At 43.6% G+C, this 13,423-nt stretch overlaps 1 protein-coding gene and 1 pseudogene across 1 annotated transcript in view; both read left to right on the forward strand.

Annotated features, from left to right (window-relative positions):
* The window catches only part of NLN (neurolysin), a 134,487-nt gene that overhangs the window by 24,439 nt on the left and 96,625 nt on the right, over nucleotides 1-13,423 (forward strand). The gene's annotated exons all lie outside the window — the stretch shown is intronic.
* LOC142440817 (non-selective voltage-gated ion channel VDAC2 pseudogene) lies at nucleotides 570-1,594 on the forward strand (annotated as a pseudogene).

A 13,423-nucleotide genomic window follows, 5' to 3' on the forward strand; every position in this document is an offset into this window, starting at 1 on the left:
CACCAAGTAGCAGTAGCAGCTAACTACAAGGTTAACAGTTCGCATCTATCAGCCACTCCACAGAAGAACATTGTCCTCCTGTAAAGATTTACAGTCTTGGAAACTCTGGAGCTGTTCTGCTCTGCTCTATGAGGGTCACTGTGGGTCAGAATTGACTTGATGGCAGGAGGTTTAGGTTTGAGTTTAGGAATTCATTCAACAAATAATTGTAAACTACCGGATACCACATAGGAACTTTTACATGTTTTCTTTATATATAAAAAAATCAAAATAACCTTTATAATTTGTAATGTTTTCCGACAGAATTAATAAGTGTATAGGAGCATCTAACCAGCTGATAATATATCCTGATACCTTGAACTTTAGAAAATTTCAGGCAGAAGTGGCCAATCTCGGTAACATTATCTAAAAACATACTTTAAAAACTGTCTGCGGTCCCTTCACTTCGCCCTCCAGCCGCGAGCAGCAGCTGCAGCCCGGCTTTGCACAAGTGGAGTGGCCTGAGCTGCTAGCAGAGCAGCGCAGCGGCTGCCCCGGGGGGTCACCAGAACACTCCTCCCTGCCTCGCCATGGCGACCTACGGGCAGAGCTGCGCGCGCCAATGTGTATTCCTCCAGCATATGCTGACCTTGGCAAAGCTGCCAGAGATATTTTCAACAAAGAATTTGGTTTGGGGTTGGTGAAACTGGAAGTGCAAACAAAATCTTGCAGTGGTGTGGGATTCTCAACATCTGGTTCATCTAACACAGACACCGGTGAAGTTACTGGGACTTTGGAGACAAAATATGCATGGTGTGAGTATGGTCTGACTTTCACAGAAAAGTGGAACACTGATAACACTCTGGGGACAGAAATCGCAATTGAAGACCAGATTTGCCAAGGTTTAAAGTTGACATTTGATACTACCTTCTCACCAAACACAGGAAAGAAAAGTGGCAAGATCAAGTCTTCCTACAAGAGGGAGTGTATAAACCTTGGCTGTGATGTTGACTTTGATTTTGCGGGACCTGCAAGCCATGGTTCAGCTGTCTTTGGCTATGAGGGCTGGCTTGCTGGTTATCAGATGACCTTTGACAGTGCCAAGTCAAAGCTGACAAGGAATAACTTTGCAGTGGGCCACAGGACTGGGGACTTCCAGCTACCCACTAATGTCAGTGATGGGGCAGAATTGGGAGGATCAATTTATCAAAAAGTCTGTGAAGATCTTGACACGTCGGTAAACTTGGCTTGGACATCGGGTACCAACTGTACTCGTTTTGGCATTGCTGCTAAATACCAGTTGGATCCCACAGCTTCCATTTCTGCAAAAGTCAACAACTCTAGTTTAATTGGAGTGGGCTATCCTCAGACTCTGAGGCCTGGCGTGACGCTTACACTGTCTGCTCCAGTGGACAGGAAGAGCATTCATGCTGGAGGCCACAAACTTGGGCTTGCCCTGGAGTTGGAGGCTTAATCCAGCCGAAGAGACCTCTGGGAATGGGTATCAGAAGATTTGGCCTTAATATATTTCCATTGTGACCAGCGTCCTACCCCCACCATCCAACCCCACGTCACCCCACCCAAAGGTGATCAAAAAACAAAGGATGATCTAAAAGCTGTATTTTCAACATTTAGACAGTTACTTGTTAGCTGGTTTCTAGTTCAATTGATGATCTAGTTACCAATGCTGCGGTCATGCCGTCACCGATACATCATTTAAATGTATTTAACTGTTAAATGTGCTGTCCACCAAGAATGAAATAGACCTTTATGAAAACTGTGAGAGAAAAAACTGTCTGCATTTGCTGACTGATGTGAAAACAGAAGTGTAATACTTGATTTTAAAAATCTAGGTCAATTCTATTAGCTAGTTATTAATGCAAAGTGTATAAAAAAGGCAACAGCCAGGTTCCAAGATTGTGTGTGACTAGAGTAAGATAAAGCACTTCATGGTTGTGGAAAACAGAAAAGAATGGTTTCAGAATGTGTTGCACAGATTTAGCTGCTAACTACCGATGTGCAGTACTATCGCTGAGGCTTGCGCCAGCTGACCACCATCTTCATCCATCACTCATCAAACTTCCAACCCAATCAAAGGAGTTTTTTTATCATCAGGTTGGTTACGTCTGATCTATTTCAGCCTTAATTCCCACACCATACAACCTCATCAAACCCACCTGCATACCCTCCATGTCACATAAAGTTATCTTGACTAAATGAGGCAGCTTGCATGCTATCTGGCTTGTTGAAGTCATTGGGGGTTGAGTTCCCCCAAACCAAACGCACTGCCTCATCTTCTTGGACCTTGTGGTGAACAGTTCAGTATTCCCCTGACATCACATCACATCAGTTACTCTGTCCTGTGTTTCCAGATCACTTCTTTTATATAAAATCAGCAGACTGAAATTGTAATCTCTTTCGCTGTCTCTCTGTCTCTGTCTCTTCCTCACAAGGCCTTATGGTTTTTCTTCTTTGTAGCCAGAGTACATCTTAAGGTGTCACTAAATGTTTGCTGAATAACTGTCTGAATTAACTAATGTATCACAGGATTTTTTTAGGATGAGCAAGTTTTATTTTTATTAGTTTGCCTGGTAGGCCTAATTACAAATGATAGTAACACACTACTATCTCTATCCCAAGTACACCGAGTACACTGCAGGGAAAGAACTGGCACTGATTATAGAGTATGCCTCAGCTGAACTGAGTTGATAAACTTGTTTGCCCAAGTATATTATGAAAGGGTTTGCGACTTCCTGGGAGGAAACTTGCTCACATGGTTTACTGATTACATCCGAGCAGTTCATTAAAAGGAATGAGACTTGGATAAGTAGCCATCCAGGTAGTCCCAGTTTAAATTGTTTCACTCTTTAGAATTGGGTAACTAAAAGCTGCCGAAGCCAACAGGGCCTGTTTTCTAGAGCTGAGTGAAAGCTAAAGTGGGGCACTCCTCCCGGCCCTGGCCACAGTCCCTCCCTCAGGGAGTCCTCCCTCAGAAAGTGGTGCACACAACAATCGGAGAGGTGATGGAAATGGGCATGCTTCCACGGGCCGGCTCTCTCCTTACTAAAGGCGGAGTAGCAGATCTGGGAGGTCGGATTGGCGAGAAACCTGATGCTTGCCTTTATGAGGATGCAATCGGAACTCCGATTTTCGGCTCCGTAATCAGACTTGGGTTTGATTCTTTGGCCCCTAACCCACTGGGTGACCCAGAGCAAAGTCCTCTCTTCTCAGTGCCCAGTTAAATCAGGTGAATCGCTGTCTAGTACTTGTTGGGAGGATCATGTACGGAAGGAAGCCCAAGAATAAACACATCTTAGTCAACCTAGGTGTGATGGCTGTACATTCCAGTCATAGCTGCATGGGGACAAGTTTCTCTCTTTGGGGCCCGGAAGGAGAGCAGTAAACCCCAACGGGGAATGCGTGAAGAAGACTTGAGGTTGAACATGACCCATTGAAGTGTCTGGGGCACTTGTGTAGGTGGGTCTGGAGCCGCCAGTGAGCTCTCGGTGGGAGGTGATCGATCGTTATAGGTGGTCATTGAAGCCGTGGAAGAGGATGGCTTCTCTGGTGGAGAAATAAATAGAAACCCCAGCACAGAATCATGGGACACACCAACTTTGATGAGTAGGTAAGGGCTGGAGGGTGGGTGGAAGCCTGCAGAGGAGACTGAGAAAGAATGATTAAGGAAAAAAAAATGGGAATGGACTTTGAAAGAAAAAATGTTAACTTTTGCCAGAGCTTTTTTAGTAAAATAGTGTAATGAAAGGCAAAGAAGCAGTGGGAGCTGCCGGGTATAAAAGCTGAAAAGCCATAGGGTGGGGGACACACTGTTCTCTAAGACAGCGGTTCTCAACCTGTGGGTAGTAACCCCTTTGAGGGTCAAACAACCCTTTCCCAGGGGTCACCTGATTCATAACAGTAGCAAAATTACAGTTTATGAAGTAGTAAGGAGAATAATCTTACGGTTGGGGGGGTCACCAGAACATGAAGTGCATTAAAGGGTCGCGGCATTAGGAAGATTGAGAACCGCTGCTCTCAGAGGAAGGTGAGAATGGGTGGAAAAGAAATGACATGGGATGGCGTGTGACCTCTTCTCATTTCACAAGGGGAAAGGAAAACCACCATCAGCCTCACTTGGTCAAAGCCAGTTTCTTTGAGGTGTGGGTGAGGTTAGACTTGTCTCCTTCCCAGGCAGGTGGGTTTGTAAATTACAAGAAGAGAGCTCAGTTGTAGAAGCAGTTGTCCAGCCTAGTTTTAAGTCTATGAGTCAGATAGTAAGCTAGAGGCTTCTGCTGACTGAGAGGCTTCAGGGGTTGAAGCCAGGATTGGTAGGAACACCACAGGCTGCAGAGTGGGATGAATCCAAGGTCAGGCTTGTAACTCAAGTGGTGAATGAATCCAAGTTCAGTAAGTCAGATGGCAGGCTTCAGGTAGTTCCCAGGGTCAGCAGACAATATAGCAGACAGCTTCTGGCTCAAGTCCAAAGAACCAGAGGTCAGTGAGTCATATGCAGGATCCAAACTCAACAAAAACAGCAAGCGAGCTTTCCCAAAGCATCCTTATGTAGGAACTAGACCACATCCTCAGGGAAACTTCATTTCCATTGTGTCAGGGCTGTGACCTGAGTATGGGTCACATTCCACCCTAGACTCACAACTCCTTGGCTGCTCACAGCAGATTTCATTGTGGAGTTGACTACGTTGCGTTAGATCACCCCATGAGAAATTACCAGGCCCTACTACCACATCACGGAGAATCCCAACCCAGTCAAGTTGACATAAAGCCTAACCATCACAGCACCCCATTTACTCCAAGGCTTAGTTCTCTGGAGCCAAGGACACAGGCCACCTTACTTACTGTAAAATTATGTCGTGTACCCCACATCTGTAAACTCAGAATCTGAGCCAGAACAGCCTTCTTGGACATTAATTTTTACTAAGTTTTCACCAGAGTACTACTAAGGAGCATCAAATTAGTTCTCTTGGCTAAGAATGAATCTGTACAGTAGCCGTTGACTTACACCAATTCATTTAGTGTTACCGCCATTCTGTTCAGAAAGCAGGGTCTACATCCAATTAAAAGGTTCTTAAAAGAAAAGGCCCACTGTGTGCAACACTAGCTACTAGAGTATCAGATACTTGTTTCTTTACAAGTTGCAGGTACTCAAATTGGAGGGCTCAGTAAATGTGGAATCGTACTCCTAAATCTGATTCCTTCGCTGTAGCAGCAGTCCATTCCGAAGAAAAATTATGAGCAACATTGAGAATGTTGGAACATTTCATATTTGTCATTATATCTACTCTGCATCACCTTAACTAATTGCAGATCGCCGCTCTGTTTAATGTTCCATGAAGAGGAAGCACACTCATGTAGAATAACTCATATTAGACATGCAGATACTAGGAAGATCTTGAGACAAAAAAAGCTTAAGTAGAATTTTCCTTGTAACCTTGCTGCAGTTAAATATCACAGACAAAAAGGGGCTTCAACGATTTATGGAAATTTTTAGGATTTTTAATGCCATCTTACTGTAAGCTTCTTGAAGCCCTCTTGTGTGTATATCTGTAACCTAGATTTATTATATACCTTGTATAGACCACAGCTCGATTAGGTCTAGCGTTTACACAGTGTTCATGATTAATCAGGGATAAAGGTAAAAATTACTGAATGTACGTGCTTTGGCTAGTATAAATGAGAGGTATCTGTAGTCGTCGAGTATGGCTCTTCTAGTCGCATTTCCTTATGCGATCTATTACAACCCTGGACTTTATGCTTGTGGCTGTAATCCCAGATTGGAGGGCATTCTCTACCACAGTGATGGACATTAATGGGATCAAGACCTTATCTTAGGAGACTGTGAACCAAGTCATAATCTATGTTTCCTTGGGGATAGCTTTAAGCCAACTAGAGTGTGTGACTTAAGATCTTTTGTTCTGGAGCAAATGAAAGGGGAGGAAAAGAGAGTGGAGCACATCCTGGCCCACTGAACCCTGAGGACGATATTCCTGTTCACAGCAGCCAATGCACAGAGAGGACCACAGGGCAGGCCCCATCACGAGACACAATGAATGTCCCTCACTGACCCATAGCGCTACAAGAGACAACACTGGAGACACAGTGCAGGAATTGTGCTCAATGTGACCACACCACACCAAGGCGAAACACTAAGAGTGTGCAACAGAACAGCAAGAGGAGCAGGGCAACGAAGTCCCAATGGGATACCTAAAATAGATTTTGGGGCCAGGGTGTGGCACCCCATCAGACTCTACCAGAAAACACTCCTAAAGATCAACAGACCTTGAACTATTTACAGGCTTTTTGTCCTTTTTTGGTTATTATTATTGTTTTGTTACTTTGTTTGGCTCTGTCTTGTTTTTTGTGCATATTATTATCTCTACATGTCTATCGAGACAAGATAGGTGGAATAAACAATCTGGAGGAGAAAACAATAGGACCCATGGTTGGTAGGGTGGGCATGGGAAAGGAGGAGGTGGGGGAAAGGAAGTGGGTGTTAACAAACCCAGGGACAAGGGAACAACAGGTGATCCAAAATCCATGACAAGGAGGTATAGGAGGCCAGTAGGGCTTGATCAAGAGCAATGTAACTGCGAGGAATTACTGAAATCCAAATGAAGGCTGAACATGATAGTGGGACAAGAGGAAAGTAAAAGGAAATAGAGGAAAGAACTAGGAGGCAAAGGGCATTTATAGAGGGCTAAATACAGGCATGTACATGTGTAAAGATAGATAGATAGATAGATAGAATAATGAGAGGGGAATAGAACTATGTACTCATCAATATGTTAGGAATTAAGGTTGCAGATGGACATTGGGCCTCGACTCAAGTACTCCCTTAACACAAGAACACTTTGTTCTAACAATTATACATTCTGTGACGCTCATCTTCCCAACATAATCACTGAAGACAAAATGGGTACATAAGCAAATGTGATGAAGAAAGCTGATAGTGCCCAGCTATCAAAAGATATAGCATCTGGGGTCTTAAAGGCTTGAAGATAAAACAAGTGGCCGTCTAGCTGAGAGGCAACAAAGCTCACATGGAAGAAGCACACCAGCCTGTGTGAGGTGTTGATGGGATCCTGTATCGGGCATCAGAAAACAAAAATCATATCATTATTAATGAGGGGGAGTGAAGAATGGAGATCCAAAGCCCATCTGTAGGCAACTGGACATCTCTAGGCAACTGGAAGGGGCGCATAAAGGAGATGAGCCACTCAGGGTGCAGTGTAGCAATGATGAAACATACAACTTTCCTCTAGCTCTTTATTTTTTAATCATTTTATTGGGGACTTGTACAATTCTTATCACAGTCCACGCATATATCCATTGTGTCAAAAACGTACATTTGTTGCCATCATCATTCTCAAAACATTTGCCTTCTACTTGAGCCCTTAATATCTGCTGCTCATTTCCCTCTTTCTCCCCACTCCCCTCTACCTCGTGAACCCTTCATCATTCATAAATTATTATTGTCATATATTACACTGTCTGACGTCTCCCCCTGCCTTCTTTGCTGTCCCTCCCCCAGGGAAGAGGCCATATGTAGATTCTTGTAATCAGTTCCCCCTTTCTACCCCACATTCTCTCCACCCTCCAGACATCACTACTCTCACCGCTGGTCCTGAAGGAGTCATCTGTCCTGGATTGCTTGTGTTTCCAGTTGCTATCTGTGCCTATGTATATCCTCTGGTCTAGCCAGATTTGTAAGGTAGAATTGGGATCATGCTAGTTGGGGAGGAGGGAAGTATTTAAGAACTAGAGGAAAGTTATATGTTTCATTGTTGCTACCCTGTACCCTGCCTGGTTCATCTCCTCCCCACAACCCTTCAGTAAGGGCTTTGAGTCTCCACTCTGCACTCACCCACATTTTCAATGATATGATTTTTTGTTCCTTGATGCTTGATACCTGATCCCTTTGACAGCTCGTGGTCACACAGGCTGGTGTGTTTCTTCCACGTGGACTTTGTTGCTTCTGAGCTAGATGGCCACTTGTTTATCTTCGAGCCTTTAAGACCCCAGACACTATATCTTTTGATAGCTGGGCACCATCAGCTTTCTTCACCACATTTGCTTATGCACACATTTGTCTTCATTGATCGTATCAGGGTGGGAGGCACCCATTGATATGATTTTTAGTTCTTTGATGTCTGATAACTGGTCCCTTCTGCACCTTGTGGTCAGACAGGCTGGTTTGCTTCTTCCATGTGGGCTTTGATGCTTCTCAGCTAGATGGCTGCTTGTTTATCTTCAAGCCTTTAAGACCCCAGACACTACATCATTTGATAGCCAGGAACTGTCAGCTTTCTTTACCACATTTGCTTATGCACACAGTTTTCTTCAGCAATCGTGTCTTCTCTAGCTCTTAAATGCTTCCTCCCAACCCCCCAACCCCACTATGATGATCCAAATTCTACCATACAAATCCAGCTAGATCAGAGGATGTACACTGGTACAGATAAAAACTGGAAACACAGGGAATCCAGGACAGATAAACCCCTCAGGACTAATAAAGAGAGTAGCGATACCAGGAGGGGAAGGGGAAGATGGGGGGAGATAGGGGGACCAATTACAATGATCTACATATAATCCCCTCCTAGGGGGGGATGGACAATAGAAAAGTGGGTGAAGGGCGATGTCAGACAGTGTAAGACTGACAAAATAATAATTTATAAGTTTATCAAAGGTTCATGAGGGAGGGTGAGCAGGGAGGGAGGGGAAAATATGAGGAGCTGATACCAAGGGCTCAAGTAGAAAGAAAATGTTTTGAGAATGACGATGGCAACAAATGTACAAATGTGTTTGACACAATGAATGTATGTATGGATTGTTATAAGAGTTGTATGATCCCCCAATAAAATTATTTTTTTAAAAAAAGAATGAATGAAAGCCCTAAAAGAAAAATAGTTCAGAAGGCAGTAAGGAACAAGAAAGATGGGTAGATGAAAACGGACAAGCCAGGGAGGAAGTGTATTACATTGGGATTGCAACTAATGTCACACAATGCGCATAAATTGCTAAATGAGAAGAAACTGGTTTTTATGGTGTTGTAGGGGGAAGGTCACTCTATCCTGGGCCCAGGTCACTGTCGGTCCATCTTGTTGAGGGTTTTCCCTTTATTTGCTGCCCTTCTACTTTACCAAGCATGATGAAAACATGTCCAAAGTCCATAAGACAAAGTCTTGCCTTCTTCGCTTCTGAAGAGCACCCTGACTGTACTTGTTCCATGACGGATGTGTTTGTTCTTCCGGCATCCCATGGTAAGTAATGTCAATGTTCTACACCCCATCAGCTTTCAGTTAGCTCTGTAAAGACCAAATGATCTTCTGCCTTGAATTTTTTTATGAAACCATGTTTTGGGTAATATAAATTTGTAAGGTAATAATGGATTTTTCCCCCAATTAGTAGGACACATATGTCCCAAGGAGCCTCTGGTTCTGGGGTTGCTGGGATGATAGCCACTTCTTCAGATTCACTCATTTATGCACTAAAATTGCAATGGCCTCTTCCCACTGAGCCCCAGAGCCAGAAAATGTAAGTGGGTGGTCTATGTCCCATGGGCCATAAAAGATTTGACCCAAAGAGCAAAAATTTTTGTAACTGGTTGATATTTGTAGGGAAGTGGAAGTACCAAGAGAGAGACGGGACTTAGGAGAGGTTCACTAGTCGAAACGCTTAACATGGGCCCCGTGGCAGAGATGTGAGACATGCATACTGAGAGCAGAGAGAGGCTATGTTTGGGAAGCTAGTAGTAGAAATCTTTAATTTTACTGGGAATTAGATAGGGATTTACATATCAGGTCATCATTATGGTGTCAGAACCACGTATCACACCTCCCAATAGCTTGCTCTGTGTCCCTCTCCACCCCTGTTTTTTGCCCTATCTCTCTGAGTACATTTTCTTCTTTTTCACCCAAATTAACACCTATCTACTCTCTGGTGCTTGCTTCTCCTCCCTCTTCCCTCTTTAGATCAAACTTTGTAATTTGACTTCTATAAAATAAAAATTAACTCTCGATTATAGAAATAAAGGTTTGTGAAATTTTGATAGCCACTTTATATCCAGATGCTGTTACCAATAACTCTGAATTGCCTCTTATAGAAAGAACTTAATGGAGTTTTATGTGCCCAGCATGTAAAAACTGCTCAAGGAGTCTTCCCTTCTTTTCCTTCTCTGTCTTTTTTTCCTTCGAAGGAGATACCAGGTGAACTGCTCTGTGAATGGGAAGAACGTCAGGTACCCTTGGGGATCCTATGGGCAGGGCTGCATGGTGTACCTTCACTGTTATATGGAATTTCAGAATGGGATCATCTAGTATAGTGCTGCCCACACAAACTCCCTGCAGTAATGAAATGTTCTCTGTTACACTGTCCCATAGCCTAGTCACGTGTCACATGTGACGAATAAGAACTTGAAAAATGCCAAGTGCAACTGAGGAGCTGAACTTTTTAGTTAGATTAATTCATTTGCATTTACGTAACCATGTAGCTACTGTATTTGACAGCACTGGTCGAGGTACAAGGTGCTGCTTGGCTGAAAGCGTCCAGATGGAAGTGGGTCAAGTGCTTAAAAGCAAAATAAGCCTCCCTTGCTTGCATGGCTGTGCATCAGCATCGGATAGATCAGAAAGTAAGCAGCCTCTAACACGCTGGTGGAAGGGGGCCCTGGTGGCGCACTGAGTGCCGATCACTATGAGGTCAGTAGTGTGAATCCACCGCTAGAGGAAGATGAGGCTTTTCTGCTCCTGTAAAGATTTACAGCCTGGAAAACCCAGAGGAGCAATTCTCCTCTGTGTTGTCGGGTCCCTCTGAGGGAGAACTGCATGAGAGCGGCGGGTTTGGTATGGATGAAAGGAGTCCTGGCTGGGGCTAGGCCTGGGAAACGGTGAGGACAGGCGTCAACACAGTAAACAGTCAGAATCCAGATTAGAGGGTAGTGATTCTGATGGAAGAGCTGTTGTGTCATAACTTACCTGAACGTATATGGAACTCCCACTACGGACTAATGGAACGCTACCCTCCGGCCAACTTGTAGAAAACCACCATCTCCAAAGCAAATACTGGGAATATCTGCCAACCGTTGCAAAGAACTGGGGCAAATCTCAGGAAATGTCATCAAATAATATGAGGGGGCCTCAAAAAGGTAGTTCTGTTTTTTCCCGTGAATTTTTTAAAAAAATATTTCAGTGGGGGCTCGTACAGCTCTTATCACAATCCATACATTCATCCATTGTGTCAAGCGCATTTGTACATATGTTACCATCATCCTTTTTGATACATTTTCTTTTACTTGAGCCCTTAGTATCAGCTCATTTTCCCTCAGCCCCCACCCTCCCTCCCTTATGAACCCTTAATAACTTATAAAATTTTTTTCATGTCTTGCACTGAGCAATGTCTCCCTCCATCCACTTTTCTGTTGTCTGTCCATCAGGGAAGGGGTTATATGTACATCATTGTGATCGGTTCCCCTATTCTCCCCCCACTTTCCCCTTACCATCCTGGTATCACTACTTATTATTGGTACTGAGGGATTTATCTGTCCTGGATTCCCTGTGTTTCCAGCTCTTAGCTGTACGACCTGTTACATTCAAAACACATGAAAACTGTAACACTATTGGAGATAGTCTGGGAACATGGAAAGATATCCTTTGTTGGGAAATTAAACTTGTGACATTTTACAAAATGGACTTTCACTCAAGGCCTGGCTTTAATTGCATACATTTTTCTGTATGATTGTTTATTCGTGCTGCTGAAGGAAGACCATGTTGTTCTGGTGCTTTTAGCCCTATCGTTCCCATCTTGGTCCAAGTAATTCATGAGCTTCTCTGTGCTCAGCAGTGTACAGTGTGTTTCAGTGATGATGAGGACCAAAGAAATATACTGTCATTGCACCGAGAAAACTCCATTCTCCTTTAGGCCACAACACAAACTCACCGAACAAGTTAATGACAATAAGATCAACACCTAAATAATGAATAACGCAAATAGATGATGCTAGACACTCAAATCATGGTGAACTGGAATGGTCAAGGAAGCCTGCGGGGAGGAAGGCCTTTCACCTGTGCTTCAGAAGAAAAGGAATCCAGCAAAACAAGGAGATACCGTCTCACCCCAGAACTAAGAGCAAAAAAAGTGTTTTTTTAAGGAAAATAATAACTGCTGGAGAGGGTGTGTTGAGATTGGAGCCCCCCTACAATGCTAGTGGGGAAATCAAACACAACCGCTCTGGAAAGCTGTATGGCATTTATTCAGATGACTGGGAATAGAAATGCCCTAAGACCCCAGTCATTATGCTACTTGGCACATATTCTACAGATCGCACAAGCAGATGGGTGCACACCCACGCCCACCGCAACACTACTCACCATTGCCTGAGGATGAAAACCACCTGAATGCTCATGGGTCAGAGAATTGATGCATAAGCTCTAGCGCATACACACAGTCGATACCACACACCACTAAAGAACAATACGGAAACCGAAGCACCTCATGACCTAGATGGATTTGTAAAACATTAAAAAGGTAGTCAAAAGGACAAATATTGTGTGAGACCGCTATTATGAACAAAAATCCATTACGATTGAACTATTGAATTGTGTGACAGGTGAATGAAATGCCAGGAAAACTGTTAAAAACAACATCAAGAGAAGGTTTTCATACCTAAAGAAAGAGGCTTCGATGGTTACCAGGGGGGGAGGACAAGGTAGGAAAGGGGAAGTCAGAAACTAGAGCATGGGTTCCCAAACTTATTTGGCCTACTGTCCCCCTTTCTGAAGAAAATGACTCCGCACCATGTGGCCCTCTAATCCCACACACTCCCACCTACACAGCCCCGGCAAATATTCCAAGTTAAAGTGTAGTTATCTGCTTTTGCTCAGAAAAACTGGGCTGGAGAGTAAGTAGACAGATGTTGAGCAAAGGGAAGACAAGGGAGATGGGCCAAAAGGGGGAGGGCACGCTGTTGTTGAGTGCAAAAAACAATGTGATGTGTAAACCCCCACCTAATTCACAATAAAAAAACTTACAAAGAGAAGCGCATTAATCCATTAAAACATTTCTGAAAGTACATCCCAATAAATAACTAGAGAATAATTAATTAAGAAGAACCTTGGCAATGCTCCTTTGACCTGAACAGATTCTGCAACGTGGTGAGCTCTATAAAATCCTGCACATGGTCTCCGCCTCCCCTGAGCATTTCAGTTGGTTCTCTTAGACACGGGCGACAGCCAGCCCAGCCAAGCACCTCAACTCCACACTCATGTTTATTTCGTGGAGAGAAATTTCTCAGGTGGTGTTTCTTAAAAGAGATTTAAAAGTCAGAGGCGCCCATGAAAAGAAGGCGTAATTGGGTGTTTAATCAGATGATACGAGTCTCAGATTTGATCTAGGTTTTTATTTTCAAATAATAGTATAGACTAACTCCTAT

The sequence above is a fragment of the Tenrec ecaudatus genome, chromosome 2 (genome assembly GCF_050624435.1).
Source record: "Tenrec ecaudatus isolate mTenEca1 chromosome 2, mTenEca1.hap1, whole genome shotgun sequence".
Classification (NCBI taxonomy): domain Eukaryota; kingdom Metazoa; phylum Chordata; class Mammalia; order Afrosoricida; family Tenrecidae; genus Tenrec; species Tenrec ecaudatus.